Source organism: Oryx dammah, unplaced genomic scaffold, assembly GCF_014754425.2.
Source record: "Oryx dammah isolate SB20612 unplaced genomic scaffold, SCBI_Odam_1.1 HiC_scaffold_4, whole genome shotgun sequence".
Taxonomy (NCBI): domain Eukaryota; kingdom Metazoa; phylum Chordata; class Mammalia; order Artiodactyla; family Bovidae; genus Oryx; species Oryx dammah.
The window spans coordinates 60,437,380-60,454,155 of NW_024070188.1; positions in this window are offsets into that span (position 1 = coordinate 60,437,380).

Sequence of the window (16,776 nt, forward strand, 5' to 3'; positions counted from 1 at the left end):
GTTAGGTTTATGCTGCATAGTTTTCTTATCTTCCCATCCTTGCTGGTTCTGGTGCCATGTATGATGCAGAAAGGCTACTCAGTTCCAATCCAGAAAGATGATCATAGTTTCCCAGATGACATGACCCAGGTCTATGCCCAGCTCCCCAAACAGAGATGACAAAATCTTACTTCCTTTCCACACTAGTACATGCCATTAAAACAGCATTGCTGGATCTAGCAAGTAAAATATATATGCCCAGTTAAATTTGAATTTCAGAGAAATAACAGAATTTTTTAGTTTGTTTCAAATATTGCATCAGATATCCCTACAATACTTACAATAAAAATTATTTTTGTGGTTCATGGGAAATTCAAATTTGACTGGCAGGTCCTATTTTGTCTGGCAACCCTACTTAAGACCAAGAAAGAGATTTTAACTCTGTCACCTGCCTAAGATTTTTCCATCATATCCTTATTTTGGGTTCCAACCTGAGGTCTCCACACCACCCTCGGGGTTGAGTGGTATTTTTATAACTGTCCCAGTGAGTTCATCCTTTATCTGAGACCCTCTGCTGCAAGTGCTCTATCACTTAATTGTGTCCGACTCTTTGAGACCCCATGGACTCTATGTAGCCCACCAGGCTCCTCTGTCTATGGGGTTTTCCAGGCAAGAACACTAGGGTGAGCTGCCATTTCCTCCTCCAGGGGATCTTCATGACCCAGGAATCAAACCAATGTCTCTTGCATCTCCTGCTCTGCAGGTAGATTCTACACCATTGAGCCACCTGGGAAGCCCCAGTATTGTGATTCTGCCCAAACAGTCACGGACCTCTGTGAGTATAGAATTGGAATCTGAGACCCTGCCTAATTCCAATTCTACACATGCAGGGCTTCTTTTCTGTCTGAACAGAATCACAATATCTGAACATACAAGGTGTGTCTCATCCACAAAACAGAAAGTACACATTCTGCCACAGGTTTTGTCCATCAGCAGAGGAGAACTTTGTAATTTTCACCGGCTTAGTAAACTCAATTTCCCCATGACCATGTCCTCAAAAATCCCAAGGACAGTAAAGTTTCATGGACAGTTGGTAGATATGCAGATAAAAGAAGGCTTCCATGTCTCATACTTATCAGAGGATTAAATAGTCAGCCAACCATATGACATGCCCAGAAGCTATTTTCAGCTCTGTTTTAACCTGTTGAACTCCAGAGAGCAGCTTCTGTATTTTTATCTCATGTTATGCTTCCTTTGAGGCAGCAAGTATAGGGCAGTGAGGTAAAAAAAAAAAAAAAAAAGAATAACTAACAGCTTTCAAGAAAACAATCTAAAATAAGCACCTGTGTAGTGATTATAAAAATATACAGATTTCCTTTCCTTCTACTGGTAATGTCAAAGCCCACACAATTTGTGATGTGTTTGCATATGATGCTCATCTAGCCACATGCTTCTTTTCCACTTAACCTTTTAGGTCAGATCTGTTCGGTTTTCTCCCTCCCCCACCACATGATCAGGGCAGTATTTGTTGCTTTCGTATGTTAGAAGCCAATGATAATTCTGTTTGCCTTTAATTCAAATACAAAGGGTAATGACCATAGGTGCCATAACAAAATATGTCCAAAGATTAGCTGGAATTCCTGGTCCTGGTACATTTACCAAGTTTAGCTTGCTAGGCAATGTTTAAAAGCACCCTAGTCACTTTGCTCAATAAGCATGAGATGGTGAGCTCTTCAACTGATTGATAGATCAGTGGACCTGGCTTTACTCACTGCTGTCATCATCTACTCAGGCTACAATAACAAAACATCACAGACTGAGTGGCTTACGTAACAGAAATTTGTTTTCCCAGAGTTCAGGGAGACTGGAAGTCCAAGGTCAAGATGGTGGCGGATTGAGTTTCTACTGAGGTCTTCCTGCTTGGTGAGCAGATGGCCACCCGCCTTCTTTCTGTGTCCTCATCTGGCCTTTCCTGTGCGTGAGCCCCTGGTGTCTCCTTACATGTCCAAATTTCTTCTTATGAAGACATCAGTCAGATTGGATTAGCACACACCCTAATGACCTCATTTTAACCTAATTCTCTCTCCCAGATGGTTCAGTTGGTAAAGAATCCGCCTGCAATGCAGGAGATACGGGAGACAAAGGTTCGATCCCTGGGTTGGGAAGATCCCCTGGAGGAGGAAATGGCAACCTACTCCAATATTCTTGCTTGAAAAATCCCGTGGACAGAGGAGCGTGATGGGCTACAGTCCAAAGTGTTACAAAGAGTTGGACATGACTAGGTATGCAGGCACTTTGAAGGTACCTCGTTATAAGCTCTCCCTCTAAATACAGTGCCAGGAGTGGGGGTGAGGTTAGGACTTCAATATATGAATGTTGGGTAGACACAGTTCAGCTCATAATAATCACTGTGTGTCCAGTAACTAATTCAGTACCTGACACATGGTAGCAATAAATGTTTGTAGAATTAATGACAGAACTTTGAGAACGTCATTGGTGAGGCATGTCACTCAAAGTTTCTTGCATGGGTTAGTGCAGAGCATTTGATTTTTAAGCTTCTTCTCTACCTACACATTTTTCTGGCCACTGATTGTGGAACAGAAAGTCATCTGACCCATATGAGGTTTGTAACAACCCAGTTCCATAGAGATGAGGCTGCCCGGAAGCACATCTCTCCCACTGCAGGGAATGAGCCTGTCACTTCCATGTCACATCTGACTGCTCCCCATCAGGCTCATGATGGTGGTTGGTGTAACGAGGTTCCCCCAGCTGTCACTCCCCAGCCCTCTTCTCAGCAGATGCTTGACCTCACCCTGTGGAGGCATGCATCTCCTGCTTCTATTATTTTCTTCAAACTGGGAAGGGAAAAAAATAACCCACCAAAGATCTGCTACTTCTCAGGGGAGAGTGGGCTTCTCAACAGACAATATCCATTGTCTGATCTGAGCTTTGCTCTACTAGTCTTTCAGGGAAAGGAAAAAAAAAGAGCCCCAAAACTTTGATCCCTGGGGAGGTGAAGCGGAAGTTGATCTTCACCATTAAATTTTTTTATAGATAGCAAAGTCCATGCTTCCACCTGCATCCAAAGCAGAGGCAGCTGGCAGAACAAAGCAGCAGAGAAAAATAGCTGACCAGAATCTCTTAAATTGCCCATGTACAGGTGCAGCTTGTTTTTCATCTTGGTGGCAGTCACTAGTGATTGACAATGTTTTACCCAAAGGATTTAACCCTTTTTCTCCTAAGTGAACCAGAGTCAAGTCTCATGGTTCAGAAAACAAGTCCTACCCCTCTGTCTGTTGTAAAGAAATGCAACACAAATGGATGGCGATAGTACTTAGAACCAATGTTAAGAAACAAAGAACAGAACACTTTCACACAGAAGTTTTGAAAAATTATCCTTAGGTATTTCCAGCTTTGATGCCAAGGCTGAGAGATATTCCTTTTGTATTGATAGACCTTCAGAGATGGTGCTTGATGGATGCTCCTCTAGAATGAAGGTGACATTGTGTGTTGAATTCTCTAGGTGCTCAGTAAGTCTTAAGTACCTGACCTAGAAAACCAATTCCTGTTTGCCCTCAGGTTTTTTCCATCACCATCAAACAAGTTATTTTAGAGGCTATGCAGCAGAGAGAAGAGACACTGTCACGCAGCCCAGCTTTAAAATTTCCAAAGTTGTGAACGGGGCTGCCTGGCCTCATTGGCTCTGTGCTGGTGTGTCTGTTTCCCCCACAACAACTACCAGTGTACCTCACACGGAGTTACTTTTCACACTTGTGCACAAGGACATTAGTCACTTGGGGAGTCCCCCTGGAGGGGTTGAATTTGTGTAGAGTCCAGACAGACAGCCATCTGCATGGTTTTCTCTCCAGCAGTCTCTGGAACTTGCATGGTGGATGGATTGAGAGGTTGTGTGGGGACGAGGGCAGTCTTTAACAAACAAAAGAGCGAACATTGGGAAGGCTGCACGAATAGCTTTCAGAACCTCCACAAGATGTTCTGAACATGTGGAAAGAGGCCAAGTGCAAAAGAGGAATTACCTCCTAAACATCAAGCCCGCCTAGTGAGAAGGGAAGTTTGTTACTGCTGATTACAAGTTGGCCCTTGGGGAGAAGGCTTCAGAGCCCACAAGTGGACACTTCTGGATCTTCAGCTGGGTCCTGAGCCAAGGGAAAACAATTGTTAAAGAAGTGATGCTATTACAGATCAGATAGCTTATTTTCTGATAAGTACATTATAAATCACCTTCTCTTAGCACAAGAAACCTCACTGATGAATAGTCTTGATCATTTAAATGCCCAAAATACACCATAACATGAGCACAGAGCATGACCTCAATAACTCTCATAGCCATGGAGAAATGGTTTGACTTCTGAATGGAAAAAATGACATGCAGACAACTCTGACACTTCCTTTGAGAGTCTTTGTAAATTTCCAACTATTACACATGCCCCAAAAGCTTCCCACTCTGTGTTTTTGGCCTTGACATGTCTTTGAAAAGGGTGCATGCTAAGCTGAGGGCATCTGTCCAGATGTTCAGGTCTCCACACTCAAACCAGTTAATCTGGAAGTAAAATAAAGAAACCCTGTGACCTGGAAACCAATCTATCTCACTCATAAATCAAACCTTTTGTATAAGTCTGGATATATCTGTGTGGCCAAAAACTAGTGAGTTTAAACTTCTTGAATTTTCATTAATTATTTTGATCTTAGATGTGGATAACAGCTGCTAGTTAGTGATTGTGTATGAAATAAAATCCCAAGATTATGCAGAAATTATAGCATCAGTGCCATGGTGATAATCTAATGAGGCAAAAGCTTGGATGCATGTCAACTTCATCAGAACAATAGGTGCTGTCGAGCAGACAGGGACACTGTAGGAAGTGATGCCTTGGAAATAGTACAGTCTAGAATCAGGCGGCCTTACTCCTCTCCATCTGAGTTTATAGCGGGCATATGGAACACGTTTCTGTTCAAGCTGGTTCACAAAAACGTCTACGTCAGCAGTGAGAATCAACACTAAATTCTCCTTCAATATTTACTCCCTTCATTTGGACTTATGTCACCATTACAATCTGGAAGCAGAGAACACATGGGCCCAGAGTGACCCACGGGGCAGCTGAGCACTGGTGAGTCTTTTCTCTCTAGACATTCATTCCATGAGAGAGAAACTCTTCCTAATCACCACACAGATTCTAGCAGATTTACACACAAGGGGTTGTACAGAATGCCCTAGACTTTGGAATATTCTTGGCCTTGGGAAAAAAAATTTTTTTTAAGTTTGTAAAGGTAATTACCATTATTTACAGTACTGAGGGCAAAGCCCCACCCTGGGCTTGAGGCCAGGGGATCTCAGACTAGAGTGTATTGAGGTGAGCCAACTCCAAGACAAAAGCACAATTATGCTCACATAAAAACCAACACTGGTGGCAGTGGGTGAAGGAAACACCCACGTAAGGGGGAGGTGTGTGCAGGGAGGGGCTTGCTTTGAAGTTTTGCATAAATCTTGTAAATTTTTTTTCCCCATAGTCCTGAGAATGAAGATTCTGCAGAGGTTGCCATCCTGGGTCTCTTGTTAAGCTGTGCCATAAGGAAATAGACTTCTTTCTTACTCGATTTGCCAATTTCAAAAACTGAACTCTAAATAAAAGCATTTTGGTAGAATGAAGAAAACGGGAAATGTTGTGTAAGGTGTTCTGAAGCTTTCTTCATTTCTTGGCAGAAAGGAACTAAAGCCAAACACAAAAAGAGGTCTTTATGTTTCAAGCCCACTTCACTTGACTCTTCCTTCTGATCCACATCCACTTGTCCCCTTAGGAAAGTGGTTAGGCCGTGGGGTTAGAAATAGTGTTGCTGCAGTCCATCTGGTTCTCCAGTCAGAAAATAATTAGCTAATCCCGAAATACTCACGCACGTTACCTTTTTGACAACCACCCCATATCTTTTTATTCTTGCTAGGATGAAGGCCAGATGATTATTCATGCTGATACTATAAATCAGCGACAAGAAAAACTTGTAATGACAATGTAGACATGTTTCAAGAATCCACAGGCACTGCAAGGGGAAGGGGAGGAGTGACAGGGAGATTGGGGCCCACCGAGCACCCCAGCCTGGCCTGGGATGAGTGAGCGCACTGGTTCCCAGAGACCAGCCTCTCTAGCAGTAGGTGTACCGCCAGGCTCCTCTGTCCATGGAATTCTGCAGGCAAGAATCCTGGAGTGGTTGCCATTCCCTTCTCCAGGGGATCTTCCTGATCCAGGGATTGAACCCAAGATCTCCTGCACTGCAGGTGGATTCTTCACTGAGCCACCAGGGCAGCCCCTATTGCACACTACTTCAGGAGAAAAACCATAGGAAGTTGGATTTTCCCCTTCAGTCCAGGAGGAAAATGCCCTTTGAGAAATGGATGTGGACACATGAGGTCCTGGGGCTGTGACCTCAGTGAAGTGCAGGCTGAAGAGTTTGTAGCATCAGCCTGTCTCTCACCACTGCACACGCCAGAGGCCGACGCCTGATAGAACTTGAGCCACCAGTCCTGCACACCCAGTTCTTGCCTGCCTGGCAGCCAAGAGGAAAGGGGAATTACAAATAGGCTGGACTTGAAACACTGCTATGGCCCCACCTGAGTTTCAGGTGCCCCAGGGAGTCCTTTCAACCACCTGGAATTGAGGTTGTTTCAAGGTACAGATGCAACCTGTGTTTGTCTTGCTTTTGTTTGCACCTGAATACAAGTACCAGCTGGAAGCCAGAAGGTGTGGGGCATTGCAAACAATTTTAACTTAAATAAAGAACTGAAGAGTTTAAAAGAGAGGATACATGTAGAGGCGAGGGAGTGAGAGGGGAAAAAGAGGGGAAATAGATTTATTAGAGGAAATAGAAAAATACTATTGGGTAGGTGTGATACTTGATATGTATTTCCATGATCTGTTAATATACCTACCTATATTTCACCCCCAACTTAATGATATACAGAAAATAAGCCTTTGGTCCTGTGATCCACCTTGCTGAGTACTGAATGTGCCTATTATGCACCAAGTACTAAAGTAAACACTGGGGATAAATGATGAAAAGATATCATCATCCTATAGTCAGATGGCAAGTTATCACTTCTGAGATGGCTGCCATGATGATGTACATGGGCCATGATGACATAAAGGGCCAACTACTTCCCCTTAGAATGGTGAAGGGAGACTAAAGAGGAAACACGAGAGAGAAGACCTTACACAAACCTCTTCTTCACCCCAAAAGCAACACCAAGAGACAAAAACGTGGAATGCATTGGTGATGGTCTTTTCCTATTCATTCCTTTTGGACTAGGGTAACGTCTCCGCTGCTTCCACGTCTTAGCTATAGTAAACGGTGCTGCCATGAACATAAACATTGGAAAGAAAACCTTTTTCTTAAATGCTACAGGTTGATGTGAATATTTCCAAGGCAACATGCAACTTGAGATTTCTTAATTTTATTTAAAATGATGTTTATTTTATATCAGAGTATAGCTGATTTACAATGTTGTGTTAGTTTCAGCAACGTGATTCAGTTATACATACATATGTATGTGTGTGTGTGTGTATATCTATCTATCTATATGTATATATATGTCTCCACTCTTTTGAATTCTTTCCCCCATATAGATTATTTCAGAATATTGAGTAGGGTTCCTTGTGCTATACAGTAAGTCCTGTTGGTTATCTATTTTATATATGTTGTTGTTTAGTCACCAAGTTGTGTCCAACTCTGCGACACCATGGACTGTCGCCCACATAGTAGGGCTATAATCCCAAACTCCTAATTTATCCCTCCCTTCCCATCTTTTCCCTTTAGTAACCCTAAGTTTGTTTTCTATATCTGTGAGTCTGTTTCTGTTCTGCAAATAAAGTTATTTGTATCATTTTTTCACATTCCACATGTAAGTGATGGCATATGATATTTGTCTTTCTCTGATTTACTTCACTTAGTATAATCTCAGGTCCATGTGTCTTGCTGCAAATGGCATTATTTCATTCTTTTCTACAGTTGAGTAGTATTCCATTGTATATATGTACCACATCTTCTTCATTCATGCATCTGTCAATGGACATTTAGGTTGCTTCCATGTCTTAGCTATAGTAAATACTGCTGCTGTGAACATTAGGGTGCATTAGATTAATTTTTTATCAACCTATTTTTTTAAAGATTTTTCTGCAAAAGGCAGGAGAAATTTGGAAAATACTATGCTGCTTAACTTTTGCATTTTTTAAATAACAGAATGTCACTTTTTGTCAACTGTGAGGGGGAAAAGCATTCTAAAAAGAAGCCATTTCATTTTAAAATAAACTACAATCTGTAGTTTGGCAAACTCAAGGGCAGTAGTATAATAATTAAGAGGGAAATTTTGGATTCAGACAAACCAGAGATCTAAATCCTGACATCCCAATTTATAAGCTGTGTGATCTCTGACACATAGTGTTACTTTTCTGAACTTGAGTTTTTGTTTTTATTAAAAAAAATTTTTTTTTTGGCTATGCTGCATGGCATGTGAGATCTTAGTTTTCTGACAAGGAATTGAATCCACACACCCTTGCATTGGAAGTGCAGAGTCTTAACCACTGAACCAGCAGGAAAGTCCCTGTTTTGTTTTTTTAATGGGAGTAATAATAATGATATCTAATTTGTAAGCTTATTTTAATAATTAAATAAGATAATTATGCATATAAAGTCCCTGACAAGGAGCTAGTAGCTAGCCTGTGCTCAGCAAATGGTGGCTATTATTAAAATTAGTCTATTCATGAATAATTCAAGCAATAAATACTTTCCCTTTCCCTGTTAAATTATGACTACACAGGACAAAGTGAATTGAAATAATGATCATTTTTTGTGTGGGTTCATTTAATGGCTACAGCCTACTAAAAAGGTTAAATAAGTTTTGAGTGGAATGATCTGATAGTGCTGAAGAATGATTTACTTAAGAGGATAAATGTCAAAATCACATTTCCCTGGCTGTGCAGTTAGCATGAGTGTCACAGCGGGGTTACCTACAATGGCTTGTATTCTCAAGAAGCTGACCCGACTAATGTTTATATTCAGGAGTAGCTCCACTAATCCTAAGGAGAAATGGAAGATCCAAACTTGAAAGCACATCAGGAGTAAAAGGTAAGGATGTTCAATAACATCTCTAACATCAGTCATTTAGAAATCTGAATGCAAATTGTCATGACCATCAGCAGACCTGAATTCACTGCACCCAAGCCAAGAAATGTCGAGCCCATCCATCTACCCCAGGCAGCCAGGTCTGTGTGTGCTTCCTACCTCTGCCTTGGGGCACTGGGGGGGCTCCTGGAACTTTCTAATGTAAACACGGCTGGGCTGGATATTGGTCTTACTTGTGGAACAAAGAGTTGTTTGAAACTTTTAGATATGCTTTAGATGATAAAAAGACAGGGAATGAAAATGCCTAGATTCACTTCCTGGCGTAAACATACATAACACGAAGCAGTGAATTCTTAAAATTGATGCTTAGACTCAGGCATAGTGATACCATGGAGTTTATGAATCTAGGAAACTCTTCTACAGGAAACTATCAAAATTATAAGAACAGAGTGGGAAAGATATCAGGTTCACAGGCAATGGGATTCAGGTAGGTCGATTTTACAAGGCTTTTGGAGGATTTTTTCCCCCCTCAGGTGAATGGGAATGCAAAATATTATGCAAATCAGATTTAATCTTCTGGATAATTTGCCTCAATAAAAAAAGCTAAAGACATGAAAGGAAGACTATATTCACATTTAAAGACTGTGTTTTCATGTAAATAAAGTGTTGCTCAAAGTGCACCGGGGCTTGAGAAGAGGTAGGCAAAGCTACCACCAGGAGGGATCCTCCATCTTGGATTCCTAGTTTCAGCCGCAGACTTGGGATGGTGACCAGTTATGGTTCTAATGGTTTAATGTTGAATTCAGTGAATGCCACTGCTGATGTCAGGCAGGGAAGATGGACAAAGGGAGCCAGAAAAAAAAAGAAGAAAAAGGAAGAGTATGAGAAAAAGAGGGCGTCCCCAAAGGCTCAGCGGTAAAGAATTCGCTTGCAGTACAGGAGACACACACAGGAGACACATGTTGGATCCCTGGGTCAGGAAGATCCCCTGGAGGAGGAAATGGCAACCCATTCCAGTATTCTTGCCTGAAAAATCTCACGGACCGAAGAGCCTGGTGGGTTGCAAAGAGTTGGACACGACTAGTGACTGAGTGCACACTCAGCAAGAAAGAGAAAAGAAAAAAAAAAAAGATAAAGACAGCTGTGACTGTGGAAGAATGGCTAGTGAAGTGTTAATTGCTCTTGTGACCCCATGGAGGTAGCCTGCCAGTCTCCTCTGTCCATGGGATTTTCCAGACAAGAATACTGGAGAGGGTTGCCATTTCCTTCTCTAGGGGATCTTCCTGACCCAAGGATCAAACCTGGGTCTCCCACATTGCAGGCAGACTCTTTACCACCTGGGCTACCTTCTTAGATTCCTTCCTAAATTGCCGAGTCTTATTGGGCATTTAAGATCTTTAAAAAGATTAAATTCTACTTGAGAATATCCTGTGATATTGAGCACAAGCATAGATTTATAAGAATATATATATATATGTACAAAACAACTATATATATATATGTTAAATATATACATAAAACCACTATCAGTCAGTTCAGTTCAGTTCAATCGCTCAGTCATGTCTGACTCTTTGTGACCCCATGAACCACAGCATGCCAGGCCTCCCTGTCCATCACCAACTCCAGAGTTCACACAAACTCATGTCCATTGAGTCGGTGATGCCATCCAGCCATCTCATCCTCTGTTGTTCCCTTCTCCTCCTGCCCCAAATCCTTCCCAGCATCAGGGTCTTTTTAAATGAGTCTACTCTTCACATGAGGTGGCCAAAGTACTGGAGTTTCAGCTTCAGCATCAGTCCTTCCAATGAACACCCAGGGCTGATCTCCTTTAGGATGGACTGGTTGGATCTCCTTGCAGTCCAAGGGACTCTCAAGAGTCTTCTCCAACACCACAGTTCAAAAGCATCAGTTCTTCAGTGCTCAGCTTTCTTCACAGTCCAACTCTCACATCCATACGTGACCACTGGAAAAACCATAGCCTTGACTAGATGGACCTTTGTTGGCTAAGTAATATCTCTGCTTTTCAATATACTATCTAGGTTGGTCATAACTTTTCTTCCAAGGAGTAAGTGCCTTTTAATTTCATGGCTGTAGTCACCATCTGCAGTGACTCTGGAGTCCCAGAAAACAAAGTCCGCCACTGTTTCCCCTGTTTCCCCATCTATTTCCCATGAAGTGGTGGGACCAGATGCCATGATGTTCGTTTTCTGAACTTTTTCACTCTCCTCTTTCACTTTCATCAAGAGGCTTTTTTTGTTCCTCTTCACTACTTCAATTTAAAAAAGCATTATCTCAGGCCCACAAGAAATACTACATTGGTTGATATATTATGTATTAATTAAAGTCAAATAGTACACTGCTCAATAGACTATCAGTTTCCATGTCATGTGCTAAGTGTTTTTATAGACAATAGATATAGGACACTACAAGGATATAATTACCATTGTTAGTAATTAGGAAAGGAATCTTAATGTTTAAGTTGAGATGAAACTTAAATGGAAACATATATATATTCAGCAGAGGCTTTGGGAAAAAGGGTTTTGAAGTCGAGAACAAGTCAAGGGTTTGAGGAAGCTATGGTCCTTGGGGGGCAGTAGTATGGTCTCACTGCAGTATGAACTGAGGGCGTCCACATGCAGTCATGACATGACTAACCGAGGGTAAGGGGGGTCTTTGCTATGCTCAGTTGTCTGGACTTTCAGATATCAACCATGCTTCTATCTTTTGCTGTCACTTCCGAGGTGACTGAATTTCATTTGAGAGTTTGCTGTGATATCAGAGAGCACAGGACTGAATTTACAGGAATAATTCTTAAGCAAACAGGAAACGGTGGGGTCCTACCCCTGGATTCTCTGACCCTGGACAAGTATGTGAAAGAACGATCTTTCTTTTTATGTTCTGATCCCTCTCTCTTCCATTTCCAGAGCTCTACATAGAAGAGCTCTGAAGGGAGTTTTTCTCATGGAAAGGAGAGTGGAAGGATAGGGAAGCATTCCTGCACGGTCTCTTGTTCATTTTCCCCTTCCGGTTATTCAGTTTGGGGTTCTATGGTTGCTCTTCTCTAAAACTTGGCCCAGGGAACAGACTTCTCAGGTCCTCTGAATAGGATATGTTTTCAGTAGCAAGGATAAAGGGAAACACAATCACTGGAGAAGATACAAATGCCATCGTGTTTACAGGGAGCCTTTGGCAGCTGGGCTGGAACTACTACCCCTTGCCTGCCTGAGAGGTGAGAACACGTCTCCACCAAGCAAGACACATCCTATTCATTACCACCTGGAACTTTTCCCTTCTCATGAAAACTTCCAGATTCAAGGTTCCCAGACTTCCTTGGGTTCTCTTGTTTGTAGTCTGAGAAACTCTGACCTTCCAAAGGAAATGGGCAGGACTGTGGACACGGATACACTGTTGATTTCATTTTTTTAGGTGCAAAATCTCCACTCCCTCAAAAGAAGGACCCTTGTTTGCTAAGGGTCCATCCTTAACACCAATCACTTAACACCTGTATCAAATTATACACATCAAGTAGAGAGGAAATTCTTTCACACCAATATGAACAAAGAATTTATTGTTATACAGGAAAATCTCTAGGTCCGAGCAGGGATAATTTCTGTATTTATTTGTGCTCTAAGTTTGCAAAATGGCAGGAGTGTGGCTATCAGAAGAGGATGACACACAGATGGAGGAGGAGTTCTTGTGAGTCTCGTTTATAGGCAGAGGATGAGTTCGAGACAGAACTGACCTCAAATCTCCCAGGAGAGAATCCTGTCATATCTACTCCAGACACGCATGCCAAGGGTGACCTGACTGTATAATTCCCCTGCCCAGCGCTGTGTCTTCAGAAAAAGAGCACACAACTCAGAGAACAGGCCAATCTCTCAGCTCAAGATCTTTTCTATATTCTAGATCTTTTTTATTTTAAAATTAAAAAGTGACAAGTCTGTCCTTGGCCACAGGACACTCTATCTACATTTATGTTTGAAAGAAGAAACTACATTCACTTCATGGAACTGTAGGATTTGCAGCAACTATAGTCTAACAGTCTGTCGCAAGTGTATTGGATGTTTCAGTTTGCCAGACCTGTCATGAGAAATTAATTACAGGATGTTGCAGAAATGGCAAAGCTCCAGCAGCATCTTGCATAGTTTAATATAGCCCCATTTCCCCATTTCAATGTATTTGTGGTTAGATAAATCCTCAGAAATTTACAGCTGCTATAGACTAGTTTATTATGTACTCTGCCTGCACACATGATAAGTATAATAAGAATTTGATGTTCTTAAAGTACATAGATTTCACTGACATTTCTTTACCACTATGGAAATATTTAGTTGCTAAAAGTAGCATCTGCAGAAACTTCTGAACATTAACTTCTGTAAAACAGGCAGAGATGGTTAAAAACATCACAGTGCTTAGCCACCTTCCATTTATTTGAAACTGAAGAACTGCATTTCGGTAACAAGTTGTGTGGAGTGTTTCTATAAAATGGTCCCAGGAACAAATAGAAAAACAATTAACTACTGATTCTCAGTTGAAAACACTGAACAACTGAAGCGACCACATTTTTCTTCAGGGAACCTTCTTCCTTTGGTTTCGAGACTGCTTTTTCACAAGCTTCGGTTGTTCATTTTTAACATGGCAACAATTTTCCTCACCTGCTTACTTTTTCCTCCTTTTGACTTTCTTTTTTCCTTAACTATGATTGTCCCTTCTCAAGTCATCTCATTTCAAGCAACTTTAAAGACTGGCGATGTAGGTGTACTTATGTAACTGTTGCATTAAAAAACATTCTTGTATTTTCCTCTACAAAATTCTTTCACAATTCTTCACAAGGAACCAAGTGATGATTTAAGAAAAAGTGAACTATCATGAGTAAAAATCAAACTGTTTAGTACTTTTAGACAGAAAAGGCATTGAAGTATATAAAGTTGGGCCATTTTGTAATAGAGGGAGAACATGAGTTATATGCATGGTTCTTATATATGTACTTACTTCTGAACCCCCCTTATTGTGAGTAGAGAGTAAAACTGTACATTCTTGGAAGCTTTATCCTCCCTGTTCTGAGACCATCAAAATAACCCATCCATAATCAGAATGAATTTGAGGTGTTAGAAGAGCAACTTTTGAAAAGAAGGGGCTCACAACATATGCCTGATGTAGATTTGAAGAAGATCATTAGAAAAAAGCATTCTTTGTGTTTACAAAACAGATGTTTTTATGTTATCCAGTTCCCGCCTTAACTTAAAAAGTATTTCCTATTCATTTTAATAACTAGAGCAGAAAGATATGATGAATGCAGTACCTCATTACCAAGTTCGCTTTCCGGGTCTCTGAAGAGAGTAGCTGTCTACTTTTGCCTAGTAGGTCCATTGTTAACCCTAAATGATGCTGACATCCAATTCTCCTGCAGATAATTGGGTCCATCCATAGACTGAGTTTGCCACTCAACAGAGCCTTCTGATTGACGTGACTCTTCATGTTTTTATTTTCTCTTATGTGACTGGGATGGCGCCTTTTCTGTTTTCTTGAATAATATGTTACTGTACATGTATAAGTTTGATTCCATGGAATTGATTTCTTAGAAAAAAGTAAGAATTATAGTACAGAGTAAAGATCTTGCAAAACATTTATGGGATAAAGACATTATCAGGGCTTTTTTCTTAATTTTACTCAAAGATGGTATTCCACTTTATGTAGGTCACTGCTGCGTGAAAGATGCAGGAGGTGTTTCTAGTCCCCGAGTGTGGTTGTAGGTGCATCAGGGTGCTTTCCTTAATCTTGTGTGGGTGCAGACAGACTCTAGGTGTGACTGCCTCACTTCACCCGGCACCTGAGGTGGGTGGGGCACTTCAAGACCTCCCAGTGGAGTCTGCAAACTTCCATGGACAGTGAGCATTTACTGGCCGTGTGCACTTGGACAAGTTACTTTAACCTTCAAAGCCCTGGTTTCCTTATCTGCAGCATGGAAGATTTTATCTTCCTCCTAGGTTTAAAGTGAAGAGTAAATGAGGTCATGTACATGAAGTGCAGATCTGGGAACTCTCTTCTTTAGTTAAGTTCAACGAGGTAGAAATCAGTAAATACAAGCTTTAAAAAGTTGGACTGGTGAAAAATGTCCCCATAATTTACTTATCAGATATGGACCTCAGGTGGAAATCACTGAAATTATGTGTAAGGTCATGACTTTTTATTATAGTTTCTAGAATGTTCTAACCCTCTGAACAGTATTTGTCATTTAAATATATGACTAAAATAACATGTCATATATAGTTACAAAATGTTAAATTATTTCCCAGATAGTCTTGCTGAACTTCCTAAAGAGAAAAATATCTTTCTTTGATAAAACATTTCTATAACAGAAATAAAATTAAAGTCAAGTATTCATTTTTTTGGGAAAGAAACCTTACACAATGTTTCAAAAGTCTGAAATGTTTGCCATTTAAAAACACTAATTTAATATTTACAAGATGCATTTTAAACATGAATTTGCATTCATACGTATAAAATATTTTGTTTTAAATCTTTATAAAACTTGCTTTTTATTCTAGCTTTACAAATCCTATTCATTGTATAATTTTGGTACTGAAGAAACTTGAATCTTCAACATATAGTGGAATGAATAATTGGGAAATAAATTTAAAGAATGACATTATTTATATCTAGAAAAGATAGTGTCAAATTGTTACTTATTTGGAGAAAAGAGACTATAAAATGGGATAAAATTTAGTAATTTTAGAATAAAAATAAAACAAAACTAATTTATAAGACTCTTGAGAATCCCTTGGACTGCAAGGAGATCCAACCAGTCCATTCTAAAGGAGATCAGCTCTGGGTGTTCTTTGGAAGGAATGATGCTAAAGCTGAAACTCCAGTACTTTGGCCACCTCATGCAAAGAGTTGACTCATTGGAAAAAGACTCTGATGCTGGGAGGGATTGGGGGCAGGAGGAGAAGGGGACGACTGGATTGCATCACCGACTCGATGGACGTGAGTCTGAGTGAACTCTGGAGTTGGTGATGGACAGGGAGGCCTGGCGTGCTGCGATTCATGGAGTCGCAAAGAGTCGGACTCGACTGAGCGACTGAACTGAACTGAACTATGTAGCATTATGAATCTTCAGGTGGATTCTTTGTTAATCACTGTTTCTTATCTTGGTTGTGCTGGGTTTTCACTGCTGTGTGGGCTCTCCTCGGGCTGTGGTGAGCAGGGGCTACTCTCTAGCTGCAGTGTGAGGGCTTTTCACTGTGGTGGCCTCTCTTGTTGCAGAGCACGGGCCCTAAAGCATGTGGGCTTCAGCAGTTGTGGCTCCCAGGCTCTGAGAGCAGGCTTGATAGTTGTGGTGTATGGGCTTGGTTGCTCTGTGGCATGTGGGAATCTTCCCAGCTCAGGGATCACACCCATGTCTCCAGCATTGGCAGGTAGATTTTTTTTACCACTGAGCCACCAGGGAAGCCCTTCAAATGGATTCCTATGTCTGATTTCTCTGCTTAATTATAATCTGGACTTATTATATGGAGGGCACTTTTATTATCTCCCCCACCCTACTCTGTCTCACGTTAGCAAGGGTGGTGAAGACTTTTTGTTATGCATTCATGGATAACCCAAGTCTTGTCTTGTCAACAGGACAGAAAAGAAAAGAAATGTGCTTTGAGCAGAAACAACTTTTCCTGG